This window comes from Schistocerca serialis, chromosome 7 (genome assembly GCF_023864345.2).
Source record: "Schistocerca serialis cubense isolate TAMUIC-IGC-003099 chromosome 7, iqSchSeri2.2, whole genome shotgun sequence".
Classification (NCBI taxonomy): domain Eukaryota; kingdom Metazoa; phylum Arthropoda; class Insecta; order Orthoptera; family Acrididae; genus Schistocerca; species Schistocerca serialis.
Genome location: NC_064644.1, coordinates 435,586,863 through 435,606,798, shown reverse-complemented (window position 1 = coordinate 435,606,798; position 19,936 = coordinate 435,586,863). Strand labels below are relative to the sequence as shown.

The 19,936-nt window shown below is 42.3% G+C and overlaps 1 protein-coding gene and 1 pseudogene across 1 annotated transcript in view; one reads left to right on the top strand and one right to left on the bottom strand.

The window, feature by feature from the left end:
• LOC126413138 (O-acyltransferase like protein-like) overlaps positions 1–19,936 on the top strand; it is a 343,086-nt gene that overhangs the window by 78,014 nt on the left and 245,136 nt on the right. The window lies entirely within an intron of this gene.
• LOC126413448 (5S ribosomal RNA) lies at positions 5,029–5,146 on the bottom strand (annotated as a pseudogene).

Below are 19,936 nucleotides of genomic sequence, written 5' to 3'. Positions count from 1 at the left end.
GAATACGTCAGTGGAAGAAGTCGCTAATGCTCAGATTAGTAAGAACTACATCATCGCCCGTGCTTCGCTCGCATTTGTGTAGTAATTACATCAACAATAATTTTACAAACATATATTAGGCCTACTGAAAAACTGATTTATTAATGAGCCGTTTCTTTTTCAATGCAATTTTGACTAAGTCAGTTTGCCGTGCTGAGTGTTAAATAGCTTTCCTTGACTTAGTTCACAAAATGCAACACCTTCTAAATTTTTACACTTATTAAGGATTCTAAAGCATGGTCTATTCAGAATGTACTTCTGACGAAAAGCGATTCTCGTAGCTGGATTCTAAGGTTTTCGTTAATCGTGGCCGGCCGGAGTGGCCCAGCGGTTCTAGGCGCTACGGTCTTGAAACGCGCGACCGCTACGGTCGCAGGTTCGAATCCTGCCTCGGGCATGGATGTGTGTGATGTCCTTAGGTTAGTTAGGCTTAAGCAGTTCTAAGTTCTAGGGGACTGAGGACCTCAGCAGTTAAGTCCCAAAATGCTCAGAGCCATGTGTACCATTTTGTTAATCGTGCCTTTTGCGCTCTTGTGGTGATATTTCCATAGAAACTTACATCCCCTAACTATCTTTATATCTAACGGAGAAGCGATATATTCACAAAATCTTTCAGTCCCTATTTAACTCCCTTGGGGAGATGAGTTTACAAATACATTGAAATAATCATTTTTCCGATATTAGTTGTCATAGCTGGAACTCCAAAATACTTCAGTAGTTCCCTAATTACGATTTATTTTCGAAATAGGCATTCACACACTATTTCATTCCCATAAGGATTAAACTTCCAAAAATCCTGAAACCCGTATTTCTTTATTTTTGACCGTTAAATCGAATACCATTTTTCGTAGGTTTAGCTCCAAAATTGTCTTAATAGCGACATTCTTTCAAAAAATCGTTCATTCCCTATCTCACCACCTTTGGGGTGGAATTTCAAAACAAAACAAAAGTGCTCCTTAAACGACGGCTACAGTATAAGATCAAACAGTATAAGACCACAACCTCTACAGATTTCAATTTTCTGTCCTTAGAGATTTTCGCTGGGAGTGACATTGAGTGAATCAATTGGGACACTGTCTTTCATAAGCAGAGATTAGTGTAATCACGTTATCTGTTATTTTTCCTAATGAATTATATGCTGGAAACTAGTAATTTCATACGTATGGCTAGAAAACGCTTTGTACAATATAAACGGTTTTGCCTTTTTTATTTATCTTCTTGTCTCGAATTCAACCAAACGAATTGCACGCATTACCTCGAAGTATACTGTCGGCCCCTTCAATTTTATAGTACTGCTCCAGCTCTTAGAGCCCTCATGGCGTGGACATGAATGCAGGTATCACATGATTTCACGGACGCGTTGCAGGGTCGAAGCAGGTGTGGTCTGTTCCATGCGAAAGTGCAGTAGAAGTAGTCGGGAAAAGTAATTGGGGATCGTTAAAGGAAGAATGACGTTACGTTAGTGAGAAAACTCAGTGAACCTTTATTCGATGCGAGTGTGCGATAGTTCTGCTGCAGCAACTGTATACCTCGGGTATCGGTAAATGGAATACAGTAACAGAGACTAGAGCGCCTACGGAAGCATGTACACACTCGTTCTTCCATAGCTAAAATGGAACAGGCGGAAGATCAGTGCTACTTAAATGAAGTGACCTCCCCCGCGCTGAAACATATCAGTGCTGCCCACATTGTGGCGCTGCGCCCCTCCTACTGTGTATTCGAGGTTCTTTTTCTTTATTTTATATTTAGGATTATTACTATTGTTAATGCTAATTCACAAACTGGTACAGCTGCTAATGTCGTGAAGGGCCGCCACGAGCTCGCAGACGTGCAGCAACACGACATAGCATGGACTCGACTAATGTCTCAAACAGTACTGAACGGAATTTTGACATCATGAACCTTGCAGGGCCCCTCATAAATTCGCAGGAGTACGACGGTGTGGACATCTTTTCTGAGCAGCACGTTGCAAAGAATCCCAGATATGCTCAATAGTGTTCATGTATGGGGAGTTTGGTGGCCAGCGGAAGTGTTTAAACTCAGAGCAGTGTTCCCGGAGCCATACTGTAGCAATTCTGGATGTCTGGTGTGTCGCATTGTCCTTCTGGAATTGACGAAGTTCGTCAGAATGCTTACGTACTTGTCACCTGGCAGAGTCGTATCAGAGGTCTCATATCACTCCAACTGCACACGCCCCACACCATTACAGAGCCTCCACCAGCCTGAACAGTCCCCTGCTGAGATGCAGGGTCCATGCATTCATGAGGTTGTCTCAGAACCTGTACACGTCCATCTGCTCGATACAATTTGAAACGAGAAGCGTCCGACCAAGCAACATGTTTCCACTCATGAACAGTTCAGTGTAGGTGTTGATGGGCCCAGGTGAGTGCAGTCATCAAGTGGACCTTCGGTACCGAAACCCCATATCGATAATGTTTCGTTGAATGGCTCGCACGCTGACACTTGTTGATGGCCCAACATTGAAATCTGCAGCAATAGACGGAAGGGTTGCACTTCTGTCACGTTGCACGATTCTCTTCAGTCGTTGTTGGTCCCGTTCTTACTGTATCTTTTTCTGGCCACGGCAATGTCGGAGATTTGATATTTTACCGGATTCCTGATATTCACAGAATACTCGTGAAATGCTCGTACGGGAAAATCCCCACTTCATCGCTACCTCAGAGATGCTGTGTCCCATCGGTCGTGCGTCTACTACAACGCCACGTTCAAACTCACTTAAATCTTGATAACCTGCCGTTGTAGCAGCATATGCTACTGGCAGTAGTGTCCATTTGACGGTTGTAAAGGTATTCTGATTGAATCGTTGAATGTTAAAGAGGCAGTACTAAACTGAGGCTAACTACCAGTAAACGAGCAAAACTATCTCATTCCGAAAATTGGAAAATTGTTCGACTGGGTGGTGCGTGCGTGTGAAACCAGCGAAGAAGAGATATTTGATGAGAAAACATAATTTTAAATCAAGTTTTGTATTTTAGAGACTTTTTAAAGATCGAGGACAACTGCCCTTTTAACATACCACGAAGAAGTCAAGGAAAGTTTCTTCGGTTCCTCCGGCGAATTATGAAAAGCAAATTTTTTTATGACAAACGAACATTGTTCAAGTGAAATGGAACGTTTACTATGCGAAAAGGCAATTGAAAGTATGAGAGACACTTCAAGATAAATCAAAAGCGCTCAAGAAACCGCAGCGTTGTTTGATCACTGTACTCGTTTGGTTGGCCGTCACGAATGGGCCATCGGGAGGTGATTTCCTCAAATAGTTCTCTGGAATCTACTGGGATGTACTCCGGAAGTTCTTTTCAAATATGCAAGTTTTCTAGGTTTTATCGAGATTTTTGCAGTGGGATACACTGTACCGGTAGGTAGACGAAAGACGTGGTCGCTGGGAATCCTCTCAATGAGGATGGAGGTGTGTTTTTCCTCTGAAGTTATGGATTCGCGAGATTCAACAACACCTTTTGGGTCAGATCTGTACACGAAATGGAAAAATCACGAGACCGAAAATTTCACCTGAGCAGATTTCGGCATCGTCAGCGTTTCCACAGAAATACTATGTTTTACAGCAAGGTGACCACCAGTTTCCCTGTCCGTAATCTTTTATGATCGAAGAATCGTGAACATCGGTAACTTGGAATTTCATTAATTGCCTACTGCTCAACATCAATTCTGTTACCTCGCGGAGTGAAAAAATTGCATTCCTCATTTTTCTCTTTACCGTGAAGAAATCACGATCATAGGAGAGAAAAACGTGATCCCGGACAAGAAACAAGTGAACGGTTTGGAACCGATTCATATCCGACAAAGGAAGTACTAGACGAACCAAATCATTATCTTGGTTTTGGCCGAAACAGTTATCTGAATACAGATGAAGTTCAGTGGCGTTTTGGAGAATCTGATCAATAAATACATCAGGAAGGAGCATACACCATTTGGGAGTGTTTTTGGCTGTTCCCTCCCGGTATACGTGGAAATAACTGTGGTTGCTTATTACGTTATAGATATTGAAGACACTTACTTGCCTCAGATGGAAAAACTCCTGCACTAGAATTTTTGGCAGTTGGACGTTTTGCATGAAATCAAAACACAAAGCAAAGATGTGTTCTTATTTTTTGTCTTTTGCGTTTTGTGGATCAGCAGCCCATGCAGTGCCTTTTGTGAAGTTCAGGTAGAGTAGCAGCTGCCCTTCTAAGCCTGTGGTGATAAAATGGATAAGGCGGAACTTCGTCACAAGTAACTTCCTGCGAGACATTCCAGAGAGATCACGCAGGATTTCGTATGCAGTTGATAGTGTATGGTTAGAACTGGCCGTCGGTCAACTTGGTAATACTAAGAAGGGAAAGAGACTGAAGTCTTAAAGAGTCAACATGTTTCCAAGAAGTGGAAATTTTGGTGACGACTAAAGAATGTTGCCGAGTCCTTTCCCTATAGAGTTTTAGATTTTAGTACGTTACTCCGTGTTTCTCAGCAACAGCCATTATGTTCTTAAGAAGCGAGTCAAATCATATCGTCATTATGACGTTCGATCTTCAGTAATCTATGGAAAACCTGATTTAAAGTAATAATATATTTATATGGTATTTATTCTGGATAATTTTGTGTCATTTTAGTGTCGATAGAGTGCTTAGATTATGTTTAATAATTGTTTCTGGTAAGACCAAACCTACGTTCACATCTGGGATTACGTGTTGTGAATCTAGAGCTGTTAATGCTCTTATTACTGAATTTACACCTTTTCATATTTAGTACAACTTTCTTGTAATATTTAAGCATTCCGTCTTTAGGCCACAAGTGCCCCATCGGGACCATCTGACCGCCGTGTCATTCTTAGATGAAGATGCGGATAGGAGTGGCATGTGGTCAGCACACCGCTCTACCGGTCGTTATGATGGTTTTCTTTGACCGGAGCCGCTACTATTCGGTCGAGTAGCTCCTCAATTGGCATCACAAGGCTGAGTGCACCCCGAAAAATGGCAACAGCGCATGGCGGCCCGGAGGGTCACCCATCCAAGAGCAGGCCACGCCCGACAGCGCTTAACTTCGATGATCTGACGGGAACCGGTGTATCCACTGCGGCAAGGCCGTTGCCCTTGTAATATTTGGGCATTCTAAATTAAAACAGACATTTGTTTACTTGTGTTCCATTTTGTTTTTCTAAGGCTGTATATTAATACGTTGGGTGAAGTTGGTTACAGCTCCATTAAAAGATGGATGACAGCCGTCAGACATTCTATGATGGGATCGGCAGAGTGAATTGTGCTAGTTACCTTCGAGACGCTGACAGAAGGGAGAGTGTACAATAGTGGTGTTGCATAAAACTTCCTCTTGTCCCAGCAATTCTGTTTAGAATTTTAGGACGTGTATGGGAACGAATCGGCGTAAAACTTTCAGCGACAGAGCTTGTATCATAGAATCAGTGATGTATAAGCTGCAAAATCTTTATCTCTTACTCATAAAAAATAAATACTAGCTATTTAGAAGTTGTAAAAAGAATGTGTGGAACGTGTTTCGGCGAAAGCTATCAACGAATGAAAACCCTAACTATTGTCAGTTGTCAATGGGTACGGTTAGTTGCTTTCGTTATAAGAGCAGTGTTCACAGGAACTTTGTGTGAATATAAACATTCCTTGTCGACACCGGGCGCGAATATATTAAACGTGTGTCAAAGGCTTTTCAAAACTTAGGTTTTCTGAGTGACAGCACACTATTACACTGGCTGTCGACATTTGCGTTAGTACATTCCTTTGTTTTAGATTCTGCACTGCTGCATATTCCGGCTGTGAAGCCATTTTAAGTGAGTGTAGTATCACCCGCATACGGATATATTTTCGTTACCATCAAAAATTTTCCTGGCCAGAAGCGACGCAAAAGGTCACTGTCCATATAGTCGAAAATTTCTGTGTCATCTCACATTTTTATTAATTGCTGAATACTTAAAAGTATTGTATAGACACATAAATCCAACATGAACTCAATCCCAGATTATGTACACGTTGTGTGTTGTGTTAAGAAATAAGCTACTATCAAGATGAGGTGTAGTTCGGTAAAAACCAGGTCTGTTAAGCTGTGGTATATTATGTGAACGATTGTATCTCTGGGCACAGTTACGTTAAGTAGGCGACCTGAGCACAGATAATTGAAGAAATAGTCACAGAATACACAGGGTTGTTCTCACCTTCACGGGCAGCACGGAGTCAACATGTGTGCTAGCGTAGCGCTTCACCTGGAAGGTGGATGGTATCTGCCGTATTGTACGAAAACTGAAAATCAGTGTAATAATAATTTTCCCATATGGGGCAATGACCGTGATGCATATTCGTACTAGTCATGCATCCTACACGTGTCCCTCCGGTCCATAAACAGCTAATAATGATACATGGTGATTTCAGCGGAAAAAAGTACTGGAATAATGATCGCTAACGTACCTTGAAGTTCTAATTATATTCTCCAGTAATATTACACTTTCCTATCTCTAGACGTCAATCATAATTGAATTCTCGTCCAGACATCGACGAGCCATTACATCTACGTCAGTTCCTTCAAAAGCAACTGCAACCGTTCCAGGTGTTACATAAAAGGTACTCGCAGCCGTTCTCCTACAAATCTAGCACAAGAGCTTTTTATCCTTTCTTCCTTTTATGTCATCATATGTTCAAGGAATAATGCGTCGCAATTCAGAAGACGCCCAGCTCAGTGACTGCCCATAAGCATTATCGTTAGCATGCAATTCACCGTTAGCGTCACATTTTTAAATTTCTCTTTAGTACTCGAAAACATGGAACAATATGGGATGGTACTATATGAGTAACAGTAATGACTGTATACAGTTTCGTGCTCGAAAACCCAGTAGTGGGTAGTCACTCACCAAATCGTATCCAAAAATTATATAAGATGTTGAGTTTCACCAAAAGCGGAACAATGAGGATGTTTCCTCGTATCTGTGACACTAAATCTAGAGTGCAAAACATCGATTATGGAAACGATTTACTCAACCAATGAGATAGTGACGTAATTTAAAAGCAAAACCTGTACACCCTTTTGAAACTGTGGCTCGCTTCTATAGCGTTTGTGCCAGAAACTACATCATTATTATAGAAAAGCAAGCGCACTATCTTCTGCAGTCATTTACATTCCAGAAGGATCTACCTATAGCACCAGAACGTCACTCATGCAAAAGAACGGAATGTTTAGTGTTGAATCCTGCCTTGGCGTCAAATATGTGAGGTCTAGGAAGCCTACATTGTCGGATCGCTTGACAATATTCAAACAAATCGTATTAATGAGTTTTATTACGAAATGAACAATGGCAATACTGAACTTTGACAATAACACAGAAATGTCGCAAGCAAAGGGCGACATGCAAATAAGAAATCTCTTCAGTATATAGAATTCCTAATACAAGTGAGGTAATACAGTTGACGCTAGCATTCAGGTCGCTAGTCGTCAAGCTTCTGTGGAACAGGGCCGCGGCCAGTCGGGCGCAGCAGCGTTTATGTCCTCTTCGCGTAGAGGCCACTGCTGTCGCGTTGTCATCCTGGAGAGACAGCGTGCAATTGGCTGAGGTCTTCACAGCGCTCTGCTTTCTCGTTCCCAACTGGCGTACCGGGGCTTGACTTTACGCCGTAACATTTATTATTAATGGACTGAAGTAGAATGGTACGATTTAATTGTTTGAATATCCGCACACTGACTGGCCTTTGATACGACAACTACTATACTAACAGGTGTTGAAAGATGGAAGCATACTAACATATAACTTTGAAAAGCGTTGAACAAGTAATACAACACTTACTTTTCTTACTGAGTTTCCGTTGAAAAAAATGGAATTTGTTGTGGAGCATTGTGAAATATTGCCTGCTCAGCCCCTATGGTTTCACGAGGTTCCGATAGGTTACGGGCGTGTACGTAGCCTTCAAAATGGTGTCTGTAACGGAGGTGCGTTCAAAGCAAAGAGTTTTTTTAACCTGTCCGATCTCCACCGCGTCGACCGGCCGCGTAGAGCTGCGACTGTCGCAATGTTGGAACGTGCGAACACTCTCAATGGAGGTGATAGACGAATCACAAGCAAACACCTCTCCGTACTGCTGGACACGCAAGGCTGCCCACACGAGATGAGCTCACAAAACTATGTTGGGCTGTTCTTCCTCATCCACCGAGAGCCTGGATCTCGCACATTCCGACGTCCAAATGTTTGGCCCAATGAAGGATGCAATCCATGGCAAACAGTACGTGGTTGTTTCGGAGGTTACTGATGCAGCAAGGCGATGGCTCCAACGTGGTCCAGCAGCGCCGTACCATGCGGGCACACAGCCCCTCCCAGAAGGGCGACGTGGGGCTGCCGCACTGAACGTAGATTGTGTTGAAAAATTGGTGTTTTTAGCCAAAAGAGTCGTGTATTGGAATCCTGAATAAAAACAATCTGCTTTCAGAAAAGAGGTGTTGCAGTACGTATCGAACAGCCCTTGTATTTAATATAATTAAGGAATGCCTTAGACTGCGCGAAATAACTAACAAAAATGTCGCAAATACTTGCATTGACCTCAAAACTAAGTGTGTTCTCAGTACATGCAGAGTGTATTCACATCATAGAAAAATCTTGCATTTTAGAGATATGTCTTTTACCAAAAAGACTATTTATAATGCACGAGAGGAAGATATGAGTGAATATTCTATGAGACAGATTCAATAGACATTACTCCCTCCTGTAAATCAGCTTCTATCTTACGAAAGACGAGAGATCTGCAAGCATTTGTGTCACCACACTAAAGAATACTGCTTCACGTTATGCTTCGCTACAATTCTGTGCGTGGAATGTTTGCAAAATAACTGCGAGTTGAGCCATGCTGCGGGTCGCGTTGGTGCTGTTTGTAGGTTTCTGCCCTCTGTTGGAGGCCAGATGGTATCGTTTAGTTGACATGGTTACGGTTGTTTGTCTCCTTCACGTTTTGACTGGCGCCACTTCGTTTCGCAAGCGTTGCCTGTCCGCTAGTGGCAGCAGCGGCGGTTATCGATATGTAGTAACTGTTGCCCTATTTTTGGGACGACGTCGTTGTTTTTTCGGGTCGTGTGAGTGGGCCAGTTCGATTGGGGACTCAGGAGCTAGGATCGCGCAGTACCAGATCACATTAGGACTGATGGCGGCACGCATGGACAGCTGGATGAAATGGCTGTGGTCACGAGGATGCGCAACCTCGTCGTAAACATGATCCAGTAAGATTTAAGATGAGTGCATTTCAATCCAAGTAGAGAAACCTCCACCATTGTTATATCTCTCCAGTGACTTGGGTTCGTGTTGCTGCTAGTAGTGTCGCCGAGGCCAAGAGCAGCAAGTGGAGTTCTTGGGGAAGTCGGATCTGTTAGCTTTCCTCGACTTCTTATTACTATTTGCTGCGTTCAACTTGTTACAATTTGTTAAGTTCAACCAGAGGTAATTTTTCTTGCCTGGTGGCCGCTAACGCCCAGTTCCTGCCCCGGGGGTTAGTGTATGTAACGGCAGTGTATGTTTCCTCGCCTTGCCGCTGCAGCCCGGTAAGGCGTGTAGTTTTGACAGCTTTCTTGATTGAAGGCCGGTGGGTGATTCTTCTACTGTGGTGGTAGTGGTTCCTTTCTCGTTCTGGGAGCCCTAAACACAGTATTCAGGGAACGTAGTGCAGACCGCCGGTTCCGGATTTGGCGTATTGTTCCATCGCTGCATTTGGTTTATGGGACGTCAGGTTACTTCAGCAAAATGATCATTAGCCATTCGTTAGACTATCACTAGTCTGGGTTCCCATCTTGTGAAGTGAATGCAACTGTTGGCTGCCTATCTCATCACTCGCGAAAGTGTTTCTTGCCGGACCTTCTCAGATTCCTGGAGCACCGTCTGTGGCCTCTTGGTTCTTGTAAGACGTGTGTGTTCTAAAAGGAGGTCTGATGGCCAGTAGTTCAGTGTAACGCTCCTTCAGCCCACGCCTTCTGCTGGTATAATCTGCCTCAGTACCCTTTAAGGAACTTATGTACTGGTTCTTGTGTTTTATTATTGTATTATTTATTATAATACCTTGTAATACTTGCATTAAAGGTTATATATGTCTAATTAATAGTTCTGGTCGCCTTCTGGAATAAACCTAGCAGTGTAGCGCTCAGTGGATGTTAAGGGTTGTGTTAAAAAGTTTACCATCATCTTATTTCACCCGTTTGGCGATCAGTTGCTTGTTTTTAATTAACCTTTGCTTCTGTATTTGCTGTTTCACAGCAGGTTTCAAAATTTTTTATGTTATTGCCGTTCCTGGCGTGTAAGGCCTTCAGCAGCAATTGTGGTCACATGCCTTAAAATTCAACTTTGGTATTTCTATTTTAGCAGTAAGCCTAAAACCCTTATTTACTGCCATTCCTGGCGTCTGATGCCTTCTGCTGTGTTTGTGGCGACTTGTCTTCAATATTTCAATACCTGTAATTTGTAAGCTGCAGCGAATTTTAAACAATTCTTAATTTATTGTCATTCCTGGCGTGTAAGGCCTTCTGCCCAGACCACAGTGGCTTGCTTTTAAAACATTATCTGCTGCATCTGTATTTAATGGTGATTTGCTAAATTGCAACTCACTGAAAACACTACTATTTACACAGTTGTTTATTCTTTCATTAATAACATGTGGTATTTTTATTTATTGTTGAGTCTGGAATTATTGGTTTAAAAAATTGTGTGTAACTGTAAAAGGCAACCAATAGTAACTGATTACGGCCCCGTCCACAATCGTAACCGAATCCTGCCTTCGCTTGAGTACCAGGTCTCACGAGTATTTGGATGACTTGACTGAAATGAAACAATGGAAAATCTAGGATGGACTGTAACAATATAATGAACAGGATAATTGCTGCTCACGTTGTAGCGGAGACACGGAGTCGTGGAAAGGTACAACAAATAGACTGTCGGAAAGTTGGCTATCGGCCAACAAGGTCCTTGTCAAAAGTAGACACACACACACACACACACACACACACACACACACACTGCCACACACACAAACACAAACACTCACTCACACATGACCACAGTCCCCGGCAGCTGGAGCCAGAGCCGTGTGGTTCCTCCTGCCATAGACTGTGTGTGTCTACTTTTAACAAGGACCTTGTTGGCCGAAACCCAACTTTCCGACAGTCTTTTTGTTGTGCCTTTCTGCAGCTCAGCATCGCGACTGAAATGAGCAACACGTCGCCTCGTAGCCCACCACAGAAAGTATTTGTAGAGGTCTCACGTAGAATCTCCAATAGTCTAGGACTCGGAACCACGTCACGCCGTTCAAGCAGAATGCAACATTCCCAAAGCCAAGTGCCGAACTGAATCTATTCGGCCTCGTGGCCTGACAACGGCGAAGGCTCCTCATTGGCTGAGGGTCTGGACGACACGCCAAAGGTAGAAGTATGGGTCAGTTGTGCCACAGCGAGATACGGAGTTCGGTTCGACTAATAGTATCTGACCGGAAGACGATCTTGCAGAAAATCCAAAGATAAATTCGCGATTTTTAGAAAGGAAAAATACTGTGGGCAAATATGAAAGCGCATATGAACAGGCCACTGTCAAAGCGTGCCAAGAAAAAAGCATCTGGAAAGATTGGAAATGGCTTGAAAGAGGAATGTAGCCTTTGGGACAGCGTGCCATGCCATGTGGTGTAATCGGCAGCAAGCGTAAGGTGCGACGCAGAGGCGCTAATAATGCGAGACGTGGGAAATGCCAGAGGCCGCAGGCGACGTCGTTAACGGCAGACACTGGCAGGGCACGGAACAGAGCGAGACCACAACGGGGGGGACGAGGGGCACTAGCTGCAGCAGCCGAAGCGCGGATGCGAGACTCCAGACAGCGAATGACATTAGAGGCATGTAGAAATGTTGACAGACGTAACAGTTTTAGAAAGAACAATGCGGGCGTAAATTAAATAATGAAACAAGTCTGTTTCTACAAAGTGCTGAACAGAGTGAGCTAATGTGGTGAAGAGCATGATAACAGTGTATGATAACGATTAGAGCCAAAAATTTAAAAAATCAATAATTGCTGACTGAAACGAAAGAATTGCAAGTCTCTGTCTTCGTTTAACCACTTACATACAAAATAACTACAAGAAAAGATCGACGCACTCGAATTCATCATTATCTTCAATTTAACAAATGACCATTTTTATGCATGCTTACAAGACAGTTTGTTCCAAGATACAGGATTAAAAGTCCAGGAATCAGAATTAAAAGTTAATATGCTGCAGATTATTTCAATAAAAATTTTATACCAGCCAGGCAACATCATAAGAAAAGATATAAAGCTCTGTTGCCCAGATAAAGGGTGAAAAACTAACAGTTCAAAGTTCATAAACACTATAATAGAGTAGTCACGTTATACTGGGCTTCATATGCCAGCTTACTAAAACATAGAGACAGTATAAATAGTTTAAACGTAAAGGGGGCGTTAAAGCTGCTATTCAAGAAGGCAACGTAATGTTTCTTATCAATGTACGATGATACGAACGCTCTTATTGTAACCCGTTAGCGAATGATGGTATACTCACTTTAAAATAACTCCAATGCCGAAACTGTGCACTGGCAGAGACACCAGAATAAGTGAATATCTTAATCGAGCCAACGACAGGCTGTGCGAAACATTATTGCCACTGAAAAAATTTGTTTCGGCTGCGCAATCGCTGCAACTAAGAAATTTAGAAAGAAGAAAGGATAAACTTTAACGCCCCGTCGAGAACATCGTCGTTAGAGATGGAGCACAAACTCAGATTATGAAAGGTTAGGGAAGAAAATCGGCTGTGCCCTTTTCAGAGTATACATCCCGGCATTTGCCTGGAGCGGTTTGGAGAAATCAAGGAAATCCTAAATGTGGATTGCGTACTTTCACTCGTAAGAAATCTATAGTTGCTGGAGATACGTCTTAACGAAACACCAAATTCAGTTACCTGCCTACGTATTCTACAAATTATCTGGATCTTTTGAGAAAGATTTATGTTTTACTATGATGCTTCCATCGTAGATAAAGTTTTGACATTACTGATTCTGAACAGTGACCAGAATTACTGAATAAGTTAAGCTTTGTCCGCACCGAAAGAACTGGAAAAGTTGAATATTGTGTTATGAGTACAAGACATCTTCCGTAAAAAGCGCGAAATAAAATAAATATTCTGTTAATAGGATACTGAATTTGTAACTGTCTTATATTTAGTTTGCTGAAACTGACACCAGACTGCGTTACACTTAAGTATTTCTTTCATTTCTCTGTCTGCTCTGTCGATGTCATCAACCGCCTTACATAAAATTTCCATCAACTGATTCTAAGACATCTTCATTAATTTGTACTATTGAATATGGCTTATGCCTTATTATAATTATTTATTATCAAGCTTAGTATCAAAATTTATCTGTTAATCTGTTCTATTCTTTGCGGAGGCTTATCTACAAAGGAGGAAAACAGCCGAATGTCGTGAGGAAAACGCGGCCCACATATGCTCCAGTAACATGCACTTCTTCTCTCTTTCAGCTATTTCAGGAATTTGAAATTCTCTTCTTCGACTGCTGAGAAGAGATTTGGTGCTGTGCCAACTCCTTCCCTGATTCCTCTCCGTATTCTAAATTGTCCGCCTATCTGATGAAGTCTGTTTGGAGATACAGCCATGACATATATTTCTCCAACATAGAGACATAGAGACATGCTTTCTTTTCTTTATATAAAAAAAGAAAAAAGAAAATTGGCTATTGCTACATATTTAGTTGAATTTGTGTTAGAAGCTTTCTCAGTAATTCCGAATGACGATAAAGCGGAAGTTCATACTCAATCCAGCGTTATATGATTCCATTCAAGACTTAGAAGTCTTACGTTATGCTGAATCCATTCCTAATACTAGCTTAGTTTTATCCGTATTTTATGGCTGTGAACGTGACTGTGTTCAGTACACAGGTAGTTTGAATAAAACGTTTTCGTCACAATTTTGTCGTATTTTATTAACTTACACGATGCGTAAATTGTGTGATACATAATTTACGTTTGCTTTTGAGTGAAGTAAAATACAATTTCCTTTAATGAGAAAGATGTTACGTTTCGCATTTGGCATACGTTCGTTTATTAATTCCATTTCCGCAAATCACGTCACTCGAGAAGCACATGTGTTTTTACACCTGTTTAAAAATACTTCACAGACGTAGTTTAACCTGGTGTGACCAAAGATGCAATGTCACATGGCGTCAGAGACCTGAGTTATAAGAAGTTGATATATCCAAGGAATCTATTTAGAACAACTCCTCAAAATTTCTAAAATAATTTTGTCTATCGAAATTTATTTGTTCACTTAACATAGATTCAGGCTTTCTGATTTTGTGAAGGTTTATTTCCAATTATTCTAACAGATTTAGGGTCTTACCATTGGCTTCACTCTGTAGCACTATAATTTATTTTCTATCTTGTTAATCAAGTGTTTCGTTTCTAACGTATGCTGGCCAATAAGTGATTTTTCAGAGTGGTTGAGTCTGAAAGCAGGTAGGACGGTTACCAGTTCACAATATAAAAACAGATAACTAAAAATTTAACAGCAGTGGAGTGATTAAAGTTTCATGCCCCCATTGTCCTGGCTACTACGAGTACGTGGAAAATCAGGCAGAAATTTTAAAACTCGTCTCCAAGAGCACATAATTACATTCAGACTTATTGCACTGCATGTGTTACAAACCAAGTATGTGATAAACAAGACGGAAAACAGTTTAGTAGTACGACACAATGAAGCCAATGGCAAGATCCTAAATGTGTTAGACCAATAAGAACTACTCACATGCCACCATAAAATGAAAAAGTCGGGCCGGCCGCGGTGGTCTAGCGGTTCTAGGCGCGCAGTCCGGAACCGCGCGACTGCTACGGTCGCAGGTTCGAATCCTGCCTCGGGCATGGATGTGTGTGATGTCCTTAGGTTAGTTAGGTTTAAGTAGTTCTAAGTTCTAGGGGACTGATGACCACAGATGTTAAGTCCCATAGTGCTCAGAGCCATTTGAACCATTTTTGAAAAAGTCGGAATCTATGTTAAATGAACAAACAGATTTCGATAGACATAGTTATTTTAGGAATATTAAAGAAATACTTTAAATTTATTCCTTAGATGTATCAACTTCTTAATAATCAGGTTTCTGACGCCAAGTGATAAACTCCATCTTTAATCACACCGGGTTAAACTACATCTGTGAAATATTTTTAAACAGATGTAAACAATGTGCTTCTTGAGCGACGTGATGTACGACTGTAGTATGAATAAACTAAAGTATGCTGACCTCAAACGGTTAAAATATTCTCCCTAGTTTGTTCGATAGGTGTTCCATTATTTCTCACTTATTTCTACACATAATTCACGAAATACGAAACCTAACGTCTTTATCATAAAGGGCAAATGTAAATTTTGTATTAGACGATTTATACCACAAGGTTTGAAATGCACCGCGTAATTTAACGAAACCGGAAAACATGTGACTGAAGGCGTTTTTATTCAGACAAACTGTGAAACGCTAGCTTGTTTCGGTGCTTTATAAAAGACCAATAGTCTTTTATGTGACCGTTGATACTTCTAAGGAGCCGCTAGCATGTTAAGGATAGGAGAACGATAGATCGATAGTTACTTCTTTCTAGTCTCCTGCTTTAAGTTTGATAATTACAACTCATGGACGAAACCAAAATCTTAAGAAATCTTGGAGTGTATGCATAATTTTCTCCCTGATGTTATTTATGTGCTTTCGCACCTCTTACCTGATGCGGAGAGAACGACATTGATATAGACACCACACAAACTCATTCAACAGTTAGAAACCACAATAACACGAAGAAAAAGTGTAGACGTAGTAAACGTGCTGCATAGCGGATTTGAAAGTGTAAGTAGAATACTAGCTGTGCCACCACAGTATCAAGGAAATATGTTGTGGAGAGGAAACCCAATTCTTAACTAGTAAGTACATATAGGGTGAACTACACTCATGCTCATAAATTAAGGATAACGGCAAAATGTAGTGCCACACAACATGGCATTACGCAAAACTGGCGATAATACCATAGGCACATAGGGAACACACACGACACAGATATGTATGTAAGTCTACGATACTAGTGATAAGTTGAGAAAACCCTCCCGAAACACATGTGTTACAAAACGCCACTGTTTCCTGCGCATGTACCCCAACATCAATATGGGATATGATCACCATGCACACGGACACAGGCCGCTCAACGGGTTGGGATACTCTGGATCAAGTGGTCGAGCAGCTACTGGGGTATAGCCTCCCATTCTTGCACCAGTGCCTGTCGGAGCTCCTGGAGTGTCCTAGCGATACGTCGACGGAGAGCATCCCAGACGTGCTCGATGGGGTTTAGGTTTGGAGAACAGGCAGACCACTCCATTCGAATGATCTGTTTGAAGGTACTCCTCCACGATGGCAGCTCGGTGGGGCCGTCGTTATCATCCATCAGGAGGAAGGTGGGACCCACTACACCCCTCAAAAGCCTGACATCTGGTGCGAAATGACGTCCCGATACACCTGACCTCTTACAGTTCCCCTGTCAAAGACATGCAGGTGTGTACGTGCACCAATCATAATCCCACCCCACACCATCAAACCACGACCTCCATACAGGTCCCTTTCAAGGACATTAAGGGGTTGGTATCTGGTTCCTGGTTCAATCCAGATGAACGCCCGGCGAGAATCACGGTTCAGACTATACCTGGACTCGTCCGTGAACATAACCTGGGGCCACTGTTCCAATGACCATGCGCTGCGTTCTTGACACCAGACTTTAAGAGGTCTCCTGTGGCCCAGGGTCAGTGGAATGCACCTTGAAGGTCTCTGGGCGAATAAACCATGTCTGTTCAGTCGTCTGTAGACTGTCTCTGGAGACAAATGTTCCAGTGGCTGCGGTAAGGTCCCGAGCAAGGCTACCTGCAGTACTCCGTGGCCGTCTGTGGGCACTAATGGTGAGACATCGGTCTTCTTGTGGTGTTGTACACTGTGGACGTCCCGTACTGTAGCGCCTGGACACCTTTCCTGTCTGCTGGAAAAGTTCTCATAACCTTGAGATCACACTTTGTGGCACACGGAGGGCCCGTGCTACGACCTGCTGTGTTTGACCAGCCTCCAGTCGACCTAGTATTCTACCCCTCACAACGTCATCAATATGTGTTCTTTGAGCCATTTTCATCAGACAGTCACTATAACACGTATGAAAACGTCTGCACACTTACTCGCTGCGCCGTATTCTGACATGCACCAACAAACCTGTGTGTATGTGGACTGCTGCCAGCGCCACCGTGCGACGACCGCAGGTCAAATGCACCGCATGGTCATACCCCGAGGTGATTTAAACCCGCAAACTGCCCACTTAAGCGTTGTTTCACCATGTATCAGCATTATCCTTGATTTATGAGCATGAGTGTAGAAATTCGGAAATAGAAGAAATATCAAGTAAAGAGCTATAAACACCTATTCATCTTCGCTACTGTCAAACAAGTGTCTACTGAAAAGGTGCTCATAGATTTTAAGGTATCCAATTTAGAGCGAGCGCTTCCCGGACACGTTTTTATTGTTTTGGTCGATTCTACCTCTTCCCAAAATGTGGAAGACAAACAGCTTTCAGCAGAAGAGGTGTTTCACAATATAGAAGAGGAACAAGTGCTCGTAAAGGACAGATGGTGGCGGCCTGCGGAGGCGGATGGACGGGGGGAGTGTCACGGAAATCCGTGACGCTCTTCGGATGACACACGCTGGCCTCGTTAGTGTTGTCTAACGATCCGGTAACTACTGGTGCGTAACATAACGCTAAGGCTCCGTCATCCTTGAAAGTGGACGTCAACTGTGTGGCACAACATTGAAAATCGGAATGGGAGCAAATGTATTATTCAGTTGGAAGTAGAACAATTTCCTGGCAGAGGCTGGGTATTTAGGAATGTATAGTACCTTCCAGTTTCTGGATATGAGCCTCCTCAGCTGATGGTATGAGCGTTGGCATGAAACTGAAACATCACTCACTATTAAACAGTGTACTGCTTTGTCTTGACTAAATCATGCTACATTAATATAATGATTAAACAATAGCGTGGCTTACGGTTTCTGTAACATGATTTAAATGTTTGCGTCCGAAAGCAAAGTTCCTTGCCTCAAGTTAGTTGCGACGAATACATTGTTATTCCTCCAGAGATATTTATGTGTACATCATCGTGAAGTTTGGAGACAGTGGAACAGGAATGCGAAAGCTGTACAATACATTAATATTAGTGTAAGTCACTTAGATTGTTTCACAGCGGATGTAATCACAATCGGTACGTTATGGCTACCCGTAGAAACTCAATCACGCCACATTGACAGAATATTGAGATAGTGCGCTAAAGTGCAGAGTTATTGATTTCAACTGACTTCCTGGATACCAGATTCGCTAGATTCTAACTTGTTTGTGATACCATCCAGATTCATGTCAGCGGAAACGAAATATTTTCCCCGTGCTCTTTTGGAACAGCAAGACTAACTGCTGGATATAAATACTGTGCTAGGAAAGCGGTTATTATTTTCTGGGGCCGAGTGAGGGTCAGAGGTGAGTGACGACTAGTTCAGTATTTGCGACAATATTTGGAATTCTTGTACAAGCTCAACTGTCAAAGAGAAAAGTGTTTATCTCATGCCAATTGATCAGATTTTTCTCTACGATGCTCGTCAAGAGAAACAGAGTAGGTGTTGCAGAAATTATTTCTCATAATGCTACTTTTTCTCCTGAATTGTGTTTGAATGTATCTGATTTTGACCGTAAGTTCATCAGCAACGAGTAACTGAGAACAGGAAGATGGCATCGGTTCTTTGGGACATGTCCGAAAGAATCGATGCCATCTTCATGTCGTTAAGACTAACCGGCTGATGACCTTCTTGGGTGAGGATGCACACGAATTGCCTAAACTCTTAAGAGACTCGGTGGACTGTCTGCCACGAGTAATGGGTATAATGGCAGGGGCACTACGAATGTAGTGTGTGGACTATAAGTTGAGAATGTGGGTCTCACAGAGAGCGTGCCAGCGACAAGTCCCTGCAGTTGCACTATCCTCTGTGCCCTCGGTGGCTCAGATGGAGCCGGCACGGTAGCTCAGCGTGTTCGATCAGACGGTTAGCTACCCTCTGTAATAAAAAAAAACTGAGTGAACGGATCAACGAACAACCTGAACGGGTGTCATCGGACGTCCACCCGAAACGAATTCAAAGAGCAATATAGAACAAAATGAAATTTTTTTTAAAAAAGGGATGGAGCTTCTGCCAAGTAAGCAGGAGATTCCGGGTTCGGGTCCCGGTCGGGGCACACTTTTTCAACTGTCCCCGTTGATGTACATCAACGCCGTCAGCAGCCAATGGTATTGATTTAACTGTAATTTCAGAAATTTTTATAGCTTCATTTCTAAACGACACGTGGAACTATTAAAAAGTTTGCAATAGAAGCTACAGATTATGGAAAATAGATAATTATGTGATTTTAATACTACTGTCATTGTCTAATTAAACCAGATTACTCAGTCAATAACGATGTTACTTAACTGTGGCCAACCGTTCCAAACATGTTTCAATATTTGCGTATTTGAGTGAAGTGAGTATTAAATTCGTATTACTGATATATTTCCAATGATTCTTAAAATTGCACTATAATTAATAAAACAGTCACTTTTGCACGTAAAGCTACACTGAAGCGTTAACGAAACTGGTATAGGCCTGCTTATTCAAATACAGAGATATTTAAACAGGCAGAACACGGCGCTGCGGTCGGCAATGTTTATATAATACAAAGTGTCTGGCACGGTTGTTAGATCGCTTACTGCTGCCACAATGGCAGGCTGTTAAGATTTATCGTGCTATTATAGTC